The following is a 19,462-nucleotide window of genomic DNA, read 5'->3' as shown; positions in this document are numbered from 1 at the left end:
TTGAGAGCCCACTGGCCCATGTGGGAATCGAACCGGCAGCCTTCGGAGTTAGGAGCTCGGAGCTCCAAATGCCTGAGCCACCGGGCCGGCCCCAAAAGCTTTTGTTTTTTTAAAGAAAACCTTATATTAAGTTATAAAAAGCAGCGGCAGACTATCAGCTCCCTTTCCTCTCTTTGTCCCCTCCTCTGGAACCTGAGCCATCGCAGACCTGGCTGGTGTCAGACCTGGCTGGTGTCGCAGCTCTTCAGTGCCTTTTGTAGTTCTTCTCAGCAGGAAAATTCATTGCCAGAAAGCTTGAAGCAAAAAGTGTCCATCTAGGGTGGCCGGTTAGCTCAGTTGGTTAGAGCGCGTTGCTGCTAACACCAGGGTTGCTGGTTCGATCCCTGCTTGGGCCACTGTGGGCTGTCCCCTCTTTAAAAAAAAAAAAAAAAAAAGTGTCAATCTTTTGTTGAACTCTTAGAGTGAATACCTACCAACAAAATTAGGGGGAAATTACTATGAAATACTTCCGAATCCACTTAACAAGAAAAGTATAGAACCTATAAAGAGAAAACCACAAAATCTTATTAAAAGATGTGAAATAAGATTTGAATGAATGAAAAAACATGTCATGTTCTTGGATATAAAGATACAAATTCATAAAAGTGTCAATTCTCCAAAATTACTATATAAATTTAATTCCAGCTTAAATACTAGTAACAAATTTCCTCTCCCTCCTCCTCCTGTTTCTCCTCCTTCTTCTTTTTCTTCTTTAGGAATTGACAAAGAAAGTATGAAAAGTGAGAACAGAGGAGGAGCCTTGCTCTCCAGAAACCAGCACTGACTAGAAAGCTGCTGTAATCAGAGCAATCTATGGCAGACACGGCCAGTTTAGTGCCAACATCCATTTTCCTCCTTATCCTTAGCAGAACCCTAGATTTACATCTAGACATGTAGCTACTTGGGAATAAAGACCACATTTCCTAGCCTGTCTTTCAGCTTAGTGTGGTCATGTGAGTAAGTTCTAGCAAATGAGATATAGGCAGAAGTATCTTGTGAAGCTTCAGGAAATGTCCTGAGAAGGAGGGGGACATATCTTTCTTTGTTCCTTTCACCTTCTGTTGGTTGAAAGGCTGGAGTTTGAGCAAGCATCTTGGACCATAAGAGAAAAGCTATGTGTTGAGGATGGTGGAACAAGAGAGAAGGTTCCTGGCTCCCCTGAAACTGTCAAAGGTCAAACCAGCTCTAATTACTTACCTCTGGACTTCATTTGTGTGACTTTTATTTATTTTAAGCCATTATTACTTTAATTTTTCTGTCACTCACAGGTAAACTTGGTTCTAATTGATGTTGAATTTGGTACCTGGAAATAGGGCATTGCAAATGACAGAATCTAGATGCTTAATTAATGAGTGCACTTGAGTTGCAGATGGCAAGGACTCAGGCATTGCAGACTGGGAAGCTGTGACTCTTTGTTGTACAGTAGTAAAACATTTGATCAAAGCATAGGTTGTTAGTCACCTATTACTGTGTGGCAATGCACCCCCAAACTTAATAGGTTAAAACAACAAGCATTTTATTACCTCTCACAATTCTGTTGGTTGACTGTAATCAACTGGGTGGTTCTTCTGTCAGTCTCACAGGGGTCTTTGATGGGTTTCGGTTAGATGGTGGCTGGGGATGGAATATCCAAGATGACCTCACTTGTGTGTGTGGCACTGTGGTGGGATGGCTGAAAGGGCTGCCTCTCTCTCCATGTGGCTTAGCTTGGGCTTTTTTTACATGACAGCTGGATCCCAAGTATACAGAAATGAAAGCTGCCAGATCTTCTTAGGGCTTTAAAGTGAGCCACAGGACTGGTTCAGGTTTAAAGGGGAGATTCTACACCAGGATGTGAATACTGGGAGATGAGATTCCTTGGGGGCAATCTTCAGACACTAGCTACCTCCCCTTGGAGGGCATGTTGTAGGCTAACTAAGGTCATAGCATTGCAATGTAGCAATGTAAAATTTAGAATGTTGGTGTTTCCTGGTTCCTTCTTGCTACTTTTAACAAAGTCCTACTAGAGAAAAAGAGATAGAGGGACGCAAACTAGAGCTAGCTACTCTGTACAACTTTGCTAAGGGAGGAACTCTGTTATAACCTATAATTTGGGTTAACTGAGGATCCTGTAATTTTGAGTTTTTCAGCGTTTAAGAAGCCAATTTCATCTGCACTGAAGCACTTATGAGTGGCAACGGCAAAGTGGCAGCCGTAGGAGGAGTTAAGACTAGTGCCCTCTTTAGAAAAGCTGTGAGTCTGCTACCAAAGAAGGATGGCACTTTCCCACCCTAGCCTTTTGTTTCAGATAGCCTGAAGAGAGCCATCATCCAGCTGGGGAGGTGACCAGTACGTAGGAGAGCAGAGTCTTTACGCTTGAAAACCTATCTAGAGAAGATCTTGGGATGTGGCCACTCACATTGGACCTGACCAGAACCAAATAGATCAAAGGCCTACTAAATTTTTAAAGGAATTGTGTTATCAAATGTAACCCTTAAACCCAGCCTGCAAAAGCCTGTGATTGTTTAACCCTCAAAACAATCACTGGGCCCTTGAACCTGCACCAGCAGGGAGTAGACTTGGATGAGTTCCTCCTGGAAGGTTCGTGTGGCGGAGTAGGGACCTGAATCAACATGAGATCATGCCAGCCGTGGTCAAGGGTGCTTGGACTTAGTGGAATTTGGAAGTAGGACCATCCTCTTTGAATTGAATAAGCCTCCAGGGTTCTCGGACAATTCTGGCTTGGGGACCAAGAGAGAGATGCCAAAAACCCTGCTAAGAAAGAGAACGATGTCACCCTTTTTGTACCCCAACTGGATCAAGCCAGTTCTGTGTGGTGGCAGGACTTCTTAGTGAAGTTCTGATTGTGAGTAATCAATATTGCCTAATAATGTATAACTTGAGTTTGTGAATAATCGATTGTTATTAACTTAACAATGTATTTTGTAGGTGACTAATAATCAGCCTTTGGTTATACGTGTATGTAAAAATGAGTTTATGGAATTGCAAGGTCCTCAATATTTAGATCTGTGTGCTGGTCATGAGGAGACCCTAACGGGCCACCCAGTAGGCTGAGACCATACTTGGAGGATCCGCGAGCACAGCACAACGTAGCTCAGAGGCCACCATCCCAGGAAGCCCTCCCTGAACCCCCAGACTGAACCTTGAGCTTCCTCCATTCTCCCACAGTCAAGGGATTCCCTCTATTATATCACAGAGTTTAATCTCACATCCGGGTCCTCTTTAATCTTCTTTGTTCAGTTCGCACATATTTATTGAGCCCCTGTTATGGACCAGACATTGTGCTATGTCGAGGAGATCCATTAATGAAAAGACAAAGTCCTTACATTCTGGAAGGAAGAGAGAGGAAAAATACAAGAACACTAATAAACAAGGTAATGTGATAAATACCAAAGGAAATAGTGTGTTGTAATAGAAATGACGGTGTAGGCGGCAGGGGGAGTGATGGTCAGAGAAGTCCTTCTACAGGAGATAATGTCTAAGTTATAACATGAAAGAGGAAAAGGAGCCAAACCCCAAGAGGAAGAGCAACCCAAGCTGAAGAAATGGCTGGTGCAAAGGCCCTGGGGGCAGGGAAGAACCTGTTTTATTTGAGAGCACAGAAGCTGTGTCTTAGTAAACAAAGAAGGGGGGATTGGTCTAAGACTGCAAAGAGGAAGACAGGAGCAAACATATGCTGAGTTTTTGACAAAGAAATGATGTAATGTGGTTTATATTTTTAAAAGCTCACTCTTCCTGCTGGGTGAAGAATGGCTTCACCTGGGACAAGAGTAGAGCAGGGAGACTATTAGGAGTCCATGATAGGCAGGAGATGGAGATGGAAATGACTTGGAAAGGAGAGGTAACAATAGAAATGGTGAGAAGTAGATGGATTTTACATGCATTTTGGAGATTTTACTAACTTCCGGATACACTGAATGTAGATCCTGAGGGAAAGGGAAAATTTAGGAAAGGCTCTCAGGTTTCTAGCTTGAAGTGGAGGCATTTGCATAAATATATGAATTTTTATGTATTATATACATTTGCACATATTTATTTGTTTAAATACGTACAAAATATTTCTTTAAAAAAAAAACACAAAACTTTTATTTAAGTGTGTTTTTCCAGGACCCATCAGCTCCAAGTCAAGTAGTTGTTTCAAACCAGTTGTGGATGGCACAGCTCACAGTAGCCCATGTGGGGATCAAACTGGCAACCTTGTTGTTAAGAGCACTGCGCTCTAACCAACTAAGCTAACTGGCCACCCCTACAAAATATTTCTTGAAGGCTGTATAAGAAATTCCATAGAAGGTGTGGTAGTTTACAAAAGATGGCCACAAATTCCTCCCAACCCCTGTATGCATGGCCTTTTGCAATAAGACTTTGGTAATCCTCCCTTCAAGAGGTGGAGTCTGTTTTCCCCACTCTCTCAGATGTCTAGTCAGGTAACCTGCTTTGACCAATAGAATGCAACTGAAATGATAGCAGAGTTCCCGGCCTAGGCATTAAGAATCCTTGCAGCTTCCATCCTTTCCCCTTTTCTGCCCTGAGACCACCATGTGAAGACGCCTCCTAGATAATGAGAGGTGACAGAAGAGAGAGAGGCCCAGCAGGCAGCCAGCCTGAACAGCCACATATGTGAATGACGGCATCTTATACCTTGTAGCCACTGTCCATCTGCCAAAGGACTGAAGCAGCATGATTCACCCAGGCAAGACCAGCAGAAGCACTGCCCTGCTGGGTCCCAAATTACCGACCCACAGAATTGTGAGCAAATGAAGTAGTTGTTGCTTTAAGCCACTAAGTTTTAGGGTGATTAATTGTACAATAAGAGATATAGGAGGGAACTGAGCGACTGAGGAACAGGAATGGGAGAGAGATTTTCATTCACCATTTTGTATCATTTGAATTTTGAACCTTGTGAATGTATTGCTTATTAATTCTCAAAAACATTTATGCCACATTCAGTGCATAAAATGTCTCTTATTTTGAACATAAAGAGTACAGTTTTAATTGACTCATTATTACCATTGATTTTTTTATAAACTTTTCTTGAAACATAGCATACCTACAGAAAAGTATACAAATCATAATAGTACAGATTGATGAGTTTTTCATAAAGTGAATATACCTGTGTAAATAGCACCCAGATCAAGAAACAACAACTGCCTCCTTCATGGCCCCTCCTAGTTGCAACCCACAAGGAGATGTATATGTATATGTGTTTAGATACATATGTATTTCTATACATATGTATTTACATATATGTATTTGAAGTTAATGTTTTTTTATTTACATATATTGTATTTATTAACAGAAAAGTAGTTTCTTTTCATCCCCACTAAATATATTTGAACAAGTTTTTTAAAAATGTCATTTTAAAAGCACATCAAGTTATTTGCCTTCACCAGAGCACCCACAGATCTCCATCTGGCCTTCTGCTTGTGATCAGGGTAAAAGCATCTTGAAGCCGTTCCCGGTTAAAAGCAAACCCCTGCAGTTGGGAAGATGCGTGACTGCCCCCTTGTGGCCATATTTGGTTGCTGCATCGAAGCCAGGCACCCAGGTCAGTCAGTACAGGACTTTCCGATGCTTTAGCCAAGGTGAAGAACTAGATAAACGGGGCTCCGTCGTGACCTGGCATTTTAGAGTAATCCTTACAGCCGAGGTGACCTGACAGTCCTCAGCTTGGGTAGCACTTATAAGGTTACCCCCCGAGCCTGGCGGAGATGAATTAGAATGGGGGGGGGAGAAGGGGGGCGAGGAGGGGTGTGTGTGTGTGTGTGTGTGTGTGTGTGTGTGTGTGTGTGTGTGTGTGTGTGTGTGTGTGTGGTGGGGGCATGCAGCCGAAGTCTCTCCTGAAGAACAACCAGCTGCTAGAGATTGTGGCCTTGGCATTCTCAGGACACAGTATTTTAGAGGACCCTGGGCATGCCTGTATGGCAGAGGTCCCCAAGCCCTGCTTCTTTGGACCTTCTCCCTCCCACACTGTGAGCAGGCACAGAAAGGAAGACAGGAGGGAACACATACTGAGTGTGATGGAAAATGGTGGAGGGTTTTTGACAAAGAAATGACATGATGTGATTTATGTTATTAAAAGCTCACTCTTTGGTGAGGTGAAAGGAACTGGTAATTTCTTGAGATGAGACCTGATAGATGAAGGAGCATGTACAGTGGATCCTCTAGGGAGGTTTCCAGGAGTAGAGGGTGCTGCTGGAGCTATAGACCTTGCCTGCCACCGGTCACACCTGGGGCCTTACCCTGCATGCAGCTTGAGGAGCGGGTCTGGTTGAGAGGACAGAGCCAGTTGCAATCAGTAAATATGGACAATGGTCAGTTCTAGTTTCTGTCTACTCCACTGTCGCTATCTTAAGGTTTCCTCTTTGCTTAACACTTTGTCATACAAAGAGGTTATGGGACACATACCACTTGCCCCACTCAGCAGTGCAGATGTAAAATAGGGCATATTTGGGGGAACATACAAGTGGAGACATAGGGCACAGGCAGTTTCTGGAACTCTCATTACCCCACTGCATGGTGGCCAGAGTCCCAGCAGAAAGGGCCCTGTTCCAGTAAAGCTGACATGGAGAAGGAATATATTTTGCTGACATGAATGTCAAAAAAAAAAAGGAACTTTTTTTCTTTTAAAAATTTTTCAATTACAGTTGACATACAATATTATGTTAGTTTCAGGTATACGACACAGTGATTAGATATACAACTTACAAAAGAACTTTTAAATAAAATGGATATGGGGAGGGAACAGTTATGTGACCAGGTCACATGGGAAGCTCCCCTGTCAAGGAAGTGGCCTAGTCAGAAAGGGGGAGCCCCTACAACCCAGCCGCTGATATCATTGGGCTAATTCAGAGGTGCTGAGCTAGCTGTCTAGGGAGAGGGAATGAGCCTCTAAGGCCATTCAAAGAGGACTTTCCTCACACTTAAAAAAGCATTCTATGACAATTTGTATGTTATGGCTCTAACTGAATCTTCCTAATTGAAAGTGACTTACGCCATGGAAGTTTTATAATCTCACTTAACAGGAAGTCAACAGAACAGGCCCTAGATTGACTCCATGGCTCAATCTGTCCCCCAGGACCTTGCCATCTCTCCCTCAGCCACCCTCCTGGGCAGCAACTTCCCTCAACGTTGCAAGATGGCTGCTGCAGATCCAATATGACACCATTACACAACAATGTATAAAATCTTCCCCTCTTGTCTCTCTCTTTTCACTTTTTATCAGGGAGGGAGATTTTTCTTAAAATTTTGCCCGCACCCTCCACCAGGAGACTTACCCTTTCATCTCACTTGTCCAAACTGGGGCACACATGTTCCCCTAAACCAACTGCAGGGGATGAGGACTCTTATTACCATGGCTGGCTTGGAAAAGTCATGATTCATCCTATCCACACGGGAGAAAGAGACAAGGCCTGTTGGGAAGTGACCACTCGTATATGCCATTCCATTTTTTGTTCTTTTCTTTGATTACCAAAGTCATGTATGTTTGTTGCAGAAAATTTGGGAAATCCAGCCCCTGCCACCCTCATGTTGCACCAGCCCTTTAAAAGCTGCCCAACCCACCCTGAAGCACATAAAAGTTTGTTGTAGGACATGGCCGCAAAGTCCTCCCTCACTCTTTATTTTTAACTGTAAAAAAATAAAGTAGAAATAACGCAGTATGCATAAGGGATGTGCATAGGTTAATGAATAATGATGTTAGGAACACTTGTGAACTCACCACTCAGCTTGAAAAACAAAGCATTACTAATACTTTGAGGCTCTGATCACATGCCCTCCTTTCTCTTCCTGAATTTGCTATTGCTTACTGTCTTAGTCGGTTGTTGCTGTAAAAATGCCACGTGTTGCCTGAAAACTCAATGAAAATGTATCTCATGCTCCTGGTCTGCAGGTTCACTGCTTTGGACTAATCTAGACTGGGTGGGTCGGGGTGGGGGTGGGGGGCGGCTCTGCTTCAGGTTGTGGGTTGGTTGGGTTTGGCTCCAGACTGGAGACTCGACCCAGGTCTGCTCCACGTGTCTCTCATCCTACTTGGATCACTCAGAGAAAAGAAATTTATCGGAAGGTGTTGGATGGTTTACAGAATTGATGGAAAGGTTGGAGAAGCAAGCTTAGGGAGTGGACAGGATGCAGATCAGTAGATGCCTGGGGCTGGAGATGGAGGGGTAGTTTCCTGTAAAGGGGCACAAAGAAACTTTTTTGAGTGATGGAAATATTTTGTATCTTGATTGTGATGGTGGTTACACGGGATATATACGTTTGTCAAAATTCACCAAACTATACACTTTGAATGGGTTTGGTTACTGAATGGAAATTATACATGAAGTTGATATTTTAAAAACGAGGACCTGCTTCATTTAATAATAATTTTTTAAAAATCAGTAGTAGCTACTGCTTGAGAAAGCAACTGTGGGGTTTCCCCCAGACCAGTTTTGTACGATTTGCGGTGATATTCCTGATCCTATACCTGGCTCCCTAGGCCTCCTGTTGATTCTGTGAACTCCGCAGTAGTATTTTTTTTTAATATAACAGGTTTATTGAGATATGTCTCAACAAACAATTCAATGGTTTTGAATATATTCACACAGTTGTGCAACCATCATCACAACCAATTGTAAATTTTTTTTTTTTTTTTAGGAGGGCGCAATCACAGTGGCCCATGCAGGGATCGAATCGGCAACCTTGATGCTAACAGCACCATGCTGTAACTAACTGAGCTAACCGACCACCCCTGTAGAACATTTTCATCACCGCCAAAAGAAAGCCCATACCCTTTAGCAGTCACTCCCCATTTCCCGTTAGTCCCCACATTAGTTTGCTAGGGCTGCCATAACAAAGTACCACAAACTGGGTGGCTTAAAGCAACAGAAATTTATTCTCTCAAGTTGTAGACAAAATCAGGATGCTGGTAGCCCTCGCTCTCTCTGCAGGCTCTACAGGAGAATCTGTTCTACGCTTTTCTCTTAGCTTCTTCTGTTGCAGGCAATCCTCAGTGTTCCTCGGCCTGTAGGCACATCACTCAGTTGCTGTCTCCGTCATCACGTGACATCCTCCCTTGGGTCTTGTGTTTTCACCTGGCATTCTTCTCTCTGTCGGTGTCTCTTTTCTTTTTATAAAGACATCAGTCAGATTAAGAACGCACCCTTCTCTAGTATGACCTTATCTTAATTTATATCTCAATTATATCTGCAAAGACCCTTTTCCCAAATAAGGTCACACTCATAGATACCAGGGGTTAGGATTTTAACATATCTTTTTGGGGAACACAGTCCAACCCGCAACCCCCTCTCACCCCTAGGCAACCACTAATCTACTATCTGTATTTATGGATTTACCTACTCTGGACATTTCATATCCGTGTAATTATACAACATGTATTCTTTCTAATGAGTTTCTTTCACACAGCATAATGTTCTCGAGGTGCATCTCTGTTGTAGCAGCTTGTATCAGTACTCCATTACTTTTTATTCCCAATAACATTCCGCGGTATGGATATAGCACATTCTGTTTATTCATTCATCAGTTGATGGACATTTGAGTTGTTTCCACTCTTTGGCTAATACGAATAGTGCTGTTGTGAACATTTATGTACACATGTTTGTGTGTGCATGTTTTAATTTCTCTTGGGTATATACCTCGGAGTGAAATTGCTGGCTCATACAGTAATTCTATTTTTAACTTTATGAGGATCTGCCAGACTGTTTTCCAAAGCAACTGTACCATTTTACGTTCCTACCAAAATGTATGGGGTTTCCAAATCCTCTACATCCTGGCTAAGACATGTTACTATCTGTCTTTTTAATTATTAGCCATCCTAGTGAGTTTGAAGTGGTATCTCATTGTGGTTTTAATTTGCATTTCCCTCATGACTAATGGTGTTGAGCATCTTTTCATGGGCTTACTCCCACATTCGTTTAATAAATTCCCTCTCTTAAGTCAGCCAGAATATTTTGTCATGTTTTTGTTGCTTACCACTACAAATCTCTGAAACTTTCCTGAAAGTCCTTGAGAGGTGTCTGTCTTCTGAGTTGGTTGTGAGCCTAACAAAGGCGTGCTCTCAGGGTGTTTTGAGTCTTCCCCTGACGATCCTATGTGTACAGGAGTTCCGTTTCTCAGAGGCCCTCCAAAACCACTAAGGCCCTCAAGGGTGAGAAGCTGTTTCCCAACTCATGCAATCATTCAGTAAACACTTGGTGATTCTCCCTGCCTGTCCCATGCCTGGCTCTATGGCCGGGGTCCTACCTTCAAGGAGCTCATCACCTGCTACAGAAGGCAGATATGGACGTAGTCGGTCACTGCGCAGTGTTCAGTGCTGCTGCAGAGGAAAACGCAAGGGCTTTCCATCCTAGGACCAGGAGGCTTCCTCAGAGATGGAGAGCGCTGAGGTAAGTCCTGGAGGATGAGTGGGAAACAGTCAGGTAAAGCGGTGGGCTGTGTGGTGGTGCTCAAGAAATGTCTCAGACAGAGAGACAGCTTTGTATTAGTGATGATACAAGTTCAAGTGCTACAACAATGATCTTATGTGACCTAATAGACAGATCTTCTTTAACAGTTTGACTGTAAGTAGTCCAAGTGGGAGTATAAATGGTCTATGTCTGCATAAGAAATTATCCCAAAACTTAGTGGCTTAAAATAATAGACATTTATTGTCTCACATATTTTCTATGGTCAAGAATTTAGAAGTGGCTTAACTAGGGGACTCTGGCTCAAGGTTTACGTGAGGAAGCAGTCAAGACATCAGCCAGGGCTGCAGTCATCTGAAGACTTGACAGGAAGCTTGGTTGTTGGCAGGACGTCTCAGTTCCTTATAATGGGAATCTGTTCTCCTGATAGGGCAGCTGGCTTCTGCCAGAGCAAGTCATCCAAGAGGGAGTGAGGCAGAAGCCATAAAGCTTTTTATTACCTAATCTCAGAAGTCACACTCTGTCAGGGGTGTGAATTTGAGGAGGTAAGAATTATTACGGGCCATCATGGAGGCTGGCTAACATAATCTGCCTTCTTGACCCCGATGATTTATCTCTCTTACATGCAAAATACCCTCACGCTCTCCCAAGGCGCTTAAAAGTCTCATCCCATTGTAGCATCAACTTGAAATCCAGAATTTCATGATGTTAGTCAAGTTCAAATGCAAATGAGCCTCCTTGAGAATAGTTCCTTAAGTATTCTCAAAAAGTATAGTTCTACTTTATCTGAACATCTGCAAAGGAAAGATAAGTTATCTGCTTTCTACTCATCGAACATATTATAGTGGGAGAGGACTAGGATAACCGCTCTAAACCTCCCTATTCAAAAAGGGAGGAAACAGGAGGCGCACAGAACTCACTGGTCCATAGCAATTCTAAAATCAAGCAGGGCACACATTGATTCTGAAATCGAGCTGTTCCATGATTCAGCCCCAACTTGGGAATACGTCTCTGTGGGTCTTGGTTCTGCCCTCTGAGTCATCCTTCCTTTTTCATGAAAGATAGCCTGTGTTTGCTGCTGAATAGTTTTTTTAGTCTATTTTCTGTTTGTGCAAGTTTAGGAGTCTAAAGTCTTCTTTTCGTTTTATATTGTCTCTGTCCCTTTCAAATGTAGGTGTTTGAGTTTGTGACACATGGTTTAGACAAAAGTAAAAAACAAAGTCTGCATTCAGAGAACCTCCAGGAGTTCAGTATGAAAATGCACATGGAAAGTTTATTGGTATTCTGGGATATAATGTAAGTTTAACCAAATTTCAAAGAACTGACATCATATAGAGTATGATCAATAACCACAACTGGATTATGCTAGTAATAAAAAATGAGAAGAAAACTAAAAAAATCCCCAAATGCTTGGAAATTGAACACTACACTACTAAATAATCCATGAGTCAAAAAATAAACCACAATAGAAATTAGAAAATATTTGAAACAAATGACAATGAAAATACAACATGTCAAAACTTGTAGAATGCAACTAAAGCCATGCTTAGAGTGAAACTTATGGCTTTAAATGCATGTATTAGAAAGAAAAAAATGGCTGAAAATCAATTATCTAAATATCTACTTCAAATAGTTAGGAAAAATGTCCATAAATTAAATCCAAATAAAGTAGAAGGAAGAAAATAATAAAGATGAGTTAGTAAAATAGAAAACAAAGATATGAAAGAGGATCAAATGAATCAAAAGTTAATTCTCTGCTAAGACTGCTAAAATTAATAAACTTCTGGCAAGACTGGTGAAGGTAAAAAAGAAGAGACACAAGTATCACTTTAGAAACGAAGAGTGCCATCACTCCATATCCTACCTTCATCAAAAAGATAATGAGAGGATATTATGAATAAGTATATCCCAACAAACTTGAAAATTCACACGAAATGGACAAATTCCTAGGGAAAAACAAAACAAAAAAACAGCCCATTAAAGTTGACACAAGAAGAGATAGGAAAACTGAGTAGTCCTGTTTCTATTAAAGAAATTGAATTTTTATTAAAAAAACAAATCTTCCCACAAAGAAAACTTCAGGTTCAGTTGTGTCCAGAGAACAGAAAATGTGGACGTTTTCAACTCATTTTATGTGATCTGCAATACCTAGACATGAAAATCTAACAAGGACATTATCAGGAAGAAAAATTACAGGCCAAAGATGCAAATGTTCTAAAAACATATCAGTAAACCAAATCCAAAGATGTATAAATAATATTATACAACCAAGTTTTGTTTATTTCAGGGATACAAGGTTGATTTGACATTTGAAAATTAATCAATATAATTTACCACACCAACAGAAAGAATAAAGTTCAAAAAAATCACAGGATCATCTCAAGAGATGTAGAAAAATCATTTGATAAAGGTCACCACCCATTTTTGATAAAATCCTTTTCAAACTAAGAGTAGAAGGGAGCTTCCTTTATCTGAAAGAAGGCATGCACAAAAAACCTACATCAAACATCATACTTACTGGTGAAATATACAACTCTTTCCCTGAGATGAGAATGAGAATAGGGTACCCACTATCACCACTTTTATTCAACATTGTACTGGAGATTTTCCCCAATGAAATAGCAGAGAAAGTGTGGGATTAGAAAAAAGAAGTAAAACTGTCATGTGAGGGCAGGGGCGTGGCCTGATTCCTCTGCCAGGGCCTGGCACAGAGTGTTTGGTGGATAATTGCTGAGTGGACAGATGGAGCAATGAATGGACAAAGAGAATGTTAAGTACTTGGGCCCCAAGGCAGGAGCCTTTACTACATGGGCTCTGACCATAATCAACAGAAAGAATAAAACTTACAACAGTAAAATTGCACACAGTGAATTTTTTTTTAAAACTTTTGTGTTTTTCCAGGACCCATCAGCTCCAAGTCAAGTAATTGTTTCAATCTAGTTGTGGAGGGCGTAGCTCACTGTGGCCCATGTGGGGATCGAACCAGCAACCTTGTTGTTAAGAGCATTGTGCTCTCACCAACTGAGTTAACTGACCACCCCCAGTGAAATTTTTTATTGATGAAAAATTGGTGGAAGAATCGGAGAAATGTTTTTAGTAAAATATAGATCAGCAAAGACCTGGCCTCAGCTTCCATTTCTGTTTTCTCTCTAAGAGCTTCAGCAGAGAAGTCGGGATATTTGGCCTCCTCTTTTGACCCTAAGGTTGTTTTTGTCTTGTGTTTATCAATACAGATTTTTAGATAGAATTATATCATATTGATTACTTTTCACTGAGAAAATATTTCCTAGAACAAATGCCACTGGGTCAGTTCAATACCTTTGATTTTTCTACACAGCCTATTAAATCTATTTCCAACTTATCCATTTTCACTTAAATTGAGCTATAATTATATCTTCATCTGAAAAATAGTTTTTTGTATAAATTTCATAATGATGATTTGAGTTATCAGTCAATTTTAAAAATCCATATCACAGTTTAATAATTACAGCTTCTATCATTATAAGTTATCTTTTATGGTCATTATTTCTATCCTCTATCAAGTCCACTTTTTCGGGACAAATTTTACAGATCTACATTTTGTCTGGGAGATTTATTGTATTTTTTCCATCAATTTTTAGTCAATAAGTAATTTCATTGTGTGCAATTTAGCTGCTGTCAGTTTTATTTTTCTATTGATGATGCAGTGGGTATGAATCTTACTCCACAAACTTAGGGGAGTAAGAAATGACATATTACTTTATTGAATTTAAATCAAGTGAAATCCAGTTTACATCCTGGTCATTATTTGGGCTTTTTCCCTTGCAAAGGATTTGGGGTCTTATGTAGAGAAAAATATTTGGGAAGTCCCCTGAATGACCATGCTTAGTGGATACGAATGTACTTCTGTCTACCATATGCTATTCCTCCTTCATCTTCAGAGAGCAGGCCACACACCTGTTCGAGCTCCAAACCCTATAATGAATAAGTACGCAGTTGAGAACACAGCAGTCCAGTTAGGAGAGCTGATTTTCCCAGTGTCATAGCCTCTAAGTGACAGAGCTTGGTTATGAACTCAGATCTAGCTTTCTCATGTCTGTGCACTTTGTATGACACCAGAGTTCTTCACACTGATTTAAAGTAGGAGCCATCCCGGGACACAGGGCAAGAACTAAGAGTGCAGTAAGTATTTTTTTTTTATTGGAATATAGTATTTTATTTAAACAAACAACAACATAGTTTTAACAAATCCATTGTCCCCTACAGAAGAGAAAGCTAAGTGCATCTGCCTTGGGGGAATTCTGCGGCAGGACGGTAGTGGGAACAGTGGCCAGATGACCAAAGGTACTTTTTGCATTGGAGCGGCCCCTGTAACTTCATTCAGAGTGCAGTAAGTATTAAAAAGAGAAAAGGCATAGATTCAAAGACAGTGGATGTTGATACCAACTTTCCATAGCTGCTGTTAGAGATGACAAATTGAATGGAACTGATAAACATGTCCTAAAATAGGCTCCTCTGAATCTGTTTGGGGGACTTAAAATATTTACTAATGACTTGATTAGTTGGGTTTCCAGCTTAATTGCTGTATTAGTTTCCTAGGGCTGTTGTAAAAAATTGCCACAAATTTTTTTGTGGCTTCAAACAATAGAAATTTATTCTCTCACAGTTTTGAAGATCAGAAGTCTGAAATCAAAGCGTTGGCAGGGTTGGTTTCTTTTTTTGTTTTTAATATTACTCTTTTTTTTTTTTTGAATTTTATTGGGGAATATTGGGAACAGTGTGTTTTTCCAGGACCCATCAGCTTCAAGTCCAGTCATTGTCCTTCAATTTAGTTGTGGAGGGTGCAGCTCAACTCCAAGTCCAGTAGCCCTTTCCAATCTAGTTGCCAGGGGCACAGCCCACCATCACATGCGGGAATTGAACCAGCAATGTTGTTAAGAGCTTGTGCTCTAACCAACTGAGCCATCCGGCCGTCCCAGGGTTGGTTTCTTCTGGATGCTCTGAGGAGCATGCCTGTCTCCTAACTTCCGGAGGTTGCCAGTAATCCTTGATGTTTCTTGGCTTGGAGTTCATGACTAATCTCTGCCTCTATCTTCACAGGGTCTTCCCCTTGGTGTCTCTGTGTCTCAAATCTTTTCCCTCTCCTCTAAAGACACCATTCATTGGAGGCAGAACCCACCTAAATCCACGATTGATCTCATCCTAAGATTCTTAACTGCCAAGACCCTACTTCCAAAAAGGGTTACATTCACAGGTATAGGCATTAGGATTTGGACATACCAGTATGAGCACAGGCACGCCCCAGAGGTACTGCGGGTTCGGTTCCAAACCGCCACAATAAAGCGAGTTGTAATCTTTTTGTTGGTGGAGGGTCTTGCATTCCATTTGTAAACAACACATCATCTGCGAAGCACAATAAAGGGAAGTACAATAAAATGATCTTTTTGGGATACACAATTCAACCCACCATATGTGGTATGCTTTTTTTTTTAAGCTTATGAACTTAAGCAGCATAATTTATGTAAAGGATCCTCTTAAACATAAACTTCCCTTCCAATTCTCTTCTGACCTTTTTTAGTAACAACCCTCACTTCTGTCAGCTCCTTAAAATGAAAAATATCTGGTACCTTAATTAATTCTTTTATCTGCCTTGGGAGTTCAAGGTCAGCCATTTTATGGATAAGGAAACAGGTGCTGGAGAGGCATTGACTTGACAGAACACCCAGTCCTGGCTGCGGTGGGATTTGAACCCAGGACATCAAGGCTCTTTCCTCATATTGCTGCTGCTATAGGAGCTTAGGTGACTGTAATCAGTTTGTGCAGATTTTGTGATTAATTTTGCTCTTCACTTTATTTAATATGAGCTTTTCCGTTGTCATTATAATTTTTTCAGCTTTATTGAGGTATTTTCCTTGTCATTTTAATTGATTATCGATATAGTTTATCTACTTGTCATGTTAATGAATTAATTCAATCACCACTTCCTGAGGCCTCACGCTGTGAGAAGGTCTGGGCTGAACTGAGCTCTGGCCCCAGAGATGAACCACGTTACCTTGGTCCTTGTCCTTGAGGGCAGTAAATAGACAATGAACATGACAGCGTGAGCAGGCTGTGGGAGTTAAGTGGGCTCCTAACCTAAGCGAGGGTCAGGGGAGGCTTCCAGATGCCTGACTTAGGTCTTAAAGGATGGGCAGGATGCAATCTGATTCCTTTAATATTGGCTATTAGAATGAAATATATCGATGGGTATTTGATACCCAACGATGGAAAATTAGTAGTGTGTGATTAGTTTTCTAGCACTCTGTCAAGTGCATTAACAGGTTTTATATAACAGCCTTCATCACAAATGACAGTAACCTTCATTTGCCCAGGGTTGGGTCATTTACAAAACATTTTTACACTCCTTTTCTCATTTGCTACACAAAAAGCTCTTTGAGATGCTTTGTTTACATACATGGATTTTTTGTTTCATATCTTAAACTCAAAAATTATAATTTTCAGCACGATTATTGCAAAAGTTTAAAAATTGAATTAGATAACTTTGGAAACTTAGAATCATTCAAATTGCACTGAGAATTAAAACGGTCTGGTTTCTGATGCTAACTTGGCCTTCCTCTCTCTTTCCTCTACTATAAAACGGTCATGTGAGGGACATTGAGGCTGACGATTAAGTGAGATAATGGATCTTATACACCAGCACAGCACCTGGCTCATTAAAGATTGGTTCTCCTAACATGGTCTCTAATGTCCATTTCCTGCAATTCTACAGCAATTCTTAAAGTAATACTCCAGCCTGCACGTGTGCCAAGGTTCCTAAAGAGATGGTTTGAGAGAGTTCAAAGCCAACTCATTAACATAGCTGGGACAAAACCATCTCACAGTCCTCGTTAATCAGATAATAACGGGCAAAGGATAGAGTTTTGACACTGTCATTTCCCCTGTAAGTTTGTTTTAGTTGAGTTGCTGAAAAAAATTGGATATGGTAGGAATAATCAACATAAAATAAAATTGACAATGGCTAAAACTACACGTGGTAAAATTTTATTATGGATGGAAAAGCAAACTGAATGACTCCATCTTTGTTGGTAACATTGAACATTGCAAAGTTGACCCCTGGGAAAATTCCACTTGGTAGAACTAATCAACACAAAATAAAACTGACAATGGCTCAAATTGCTCCCAGGAAAAGGTGGACTTGGTGGAAATAATGACTAGAAATTTTGTAACAGCTGAAACTATAATCAGTAAAAATTGATAAAGATAACTGATGAATCAAATCTTTCTTGTAAAGTTGATAGAGGAAAGCATTATATCTTGATGAAAATTCAATATAGAAAAAAATCTAGAAAAGTTAGAAATTGTTTAACGGTGCTATATAGAAAATTATCAAGGAATTAAATTGGCTTAATGGAGTTAATTCCTTAAATAGTTCAATAAATTCATTAATAATGATATAATTTTGAGTAAAGAGTTTACATGCCAAGGCATGGCAGGGTTTTGGAGAGGTAATTCTCAAATTAGATCAAGGGTTTGGACTCTAAGTGGCACTTTACAATCTTCAAAACACTTTCATACATGTTGTTTTATTGGATTCTTCTAAAAACCTTATGAGGTGACAGAGCAGGAATCATTCCTTCTATTTGCAGATGTAAACACTGAGGTTCAGAAAAGCTAAGGGATTTACTAAAGGTCACCCAGCATGTTCATGGCAAGGTCTCATTTAGGATCTGATTCCCAGATTCCTAGTTCAGTAAATTTCCTCCTATCTATTCCTCTAACTCAAATAAATAATCCTTTACTTGCAGAACAGATCAGACCCCTCTAATTTTGATCACCCAGCCCCCACTTTCTGCCAGTAGGAGAGCAGGGGAAAGGAGGAGGAGGAGTGAAGAGGGTTTAGAAAGGGGATGGCCAGTGCAACTAAGAGGGGAAGGGACATAGCCAACATGTCATGGGTATTTTTCTTACTATTCTCAGAGAAGAGAGCAGAGGAATAGGATATTTTTTTGGGGGTGGAGGTGGGATTTTTAAGCCTGGAAGAATAGGATGAAAAAAAACTAGATACGCAATTTGAAAAAGTGCCTGATGTATTTGGAGAAAGTGAATACCATGGATAGAAATGTAACCAGATTTAGGTGGGGTGAAACTGAAGGATTTGCTGCAGGATTGTTAAACTCTAATCTAGGCCACCTGTACTTTCTCCCATAGGCCTGCAGCTCTCCAGTGGGCTGGCTAGTGGATCTCAAATGTTCTGATGTTTCTTGCACAAAACAGAGTAATAAAGACACATGAAATATAAAATACTGTAATTGAATACAGGATTTATGCTAAATCAGAGATCTGATACCATATTTCGTATTCTAGGAGAGCTGGACACAGAAAGGAAAAAAAAAATTTAAGTGTAAGACATTTATTCAGTCTATAGACAAGGCTTTAAGTAGAGCTTTGCAGATCTTTACCCTAACTGTGATCCTTCCTCCTCTCTTCGCCTCCCGACAGAGATCTCTGGCCCACAGATTAGAAACCACTGCTATAGGAATTCAGATATAAGGAAAAAAGTGTGCCTGAAATATGTTCTAGGGAAGGCAGGACTTTGTCTTGAGTTTCAAGATGAGTGGGAGATCAGGAGGAAATGGGTGTGGAAAGACCAGAAGAAGGAAAACTTTGAGAAGAGACAATGAAAATCCAAAAAATACTCCCTTCTAACTTAATGGTCTTTTATGAATTTTAATTGACCACTACTATTTTAATAGTGGAACTGTTGAGCTCACAAGAAAAGCCAGACAGGCAGAGTCCTGGAGCTTCACTGAGGGCAACAGGAAGCCATAGAAAGCTTTTAGGCAGCAAGGAGAGGTTGTTGGATTTGGAAATTGTGTTTTTGGAATTAGTCTTATAGCTTAAAAATTATGTGCTCCCTTTAAACAATTCAGCCACTATGAAAATAAAAATTACTTGAAACCCTTTCCTCCAAGATAATCACTGATAATATTTTGGGGAAGCTCTTTCCTGAAATCTATGATTATAGAATATTATCTCAAATTTCA

General features: G+C 40.5%; 1 long non-coding RNA gene across 1 annotated transcript; it reads right to left on the bottom strand.

The window, feature by feature from the left end:
* Positions 1 to 9,025: 9,025 nt before the first annotated feature.
* Positions 9,026 to 13,042, bottom strand: LOC117029929 (uncharacterized). Its single transcript, XR_004424316.1, has 4 exons — positions 12,958 to 13,042; positions 12,304 to 12,385; positions 10,279 to 10,428; positions 9,026 to 9,142 (listed from the first exon to the last, which is right to left on the bottom strand). It is a non-coding gene; the product is annotated as an uncharacterized LOC117029929 (long non-coding RNA).
* Positions 13,043 to 19,462: the final 6,420 nt, after the last annotated feature.

Source organism: Rhinolophus ferrumequinum, chromosome 11 (genome assembly GCF_004115265.2).
Source record: "Rhinolophus ferrumequinum isolate MPI-CBG mRhiFer1 chromosome 11, mRhiFer1_v1.p, whole genome shotgun sequence".
Lineage (NCBI taxonomy): Eukaryota > Metazoa > Chordata > Mammalia > Chiroptera > Rhinolophidae > Rhinolophus > Rhinolophus ferrumequinum.
This window is presented reverse-complemented; position numbering and strand designations above follow the sequence as displayed.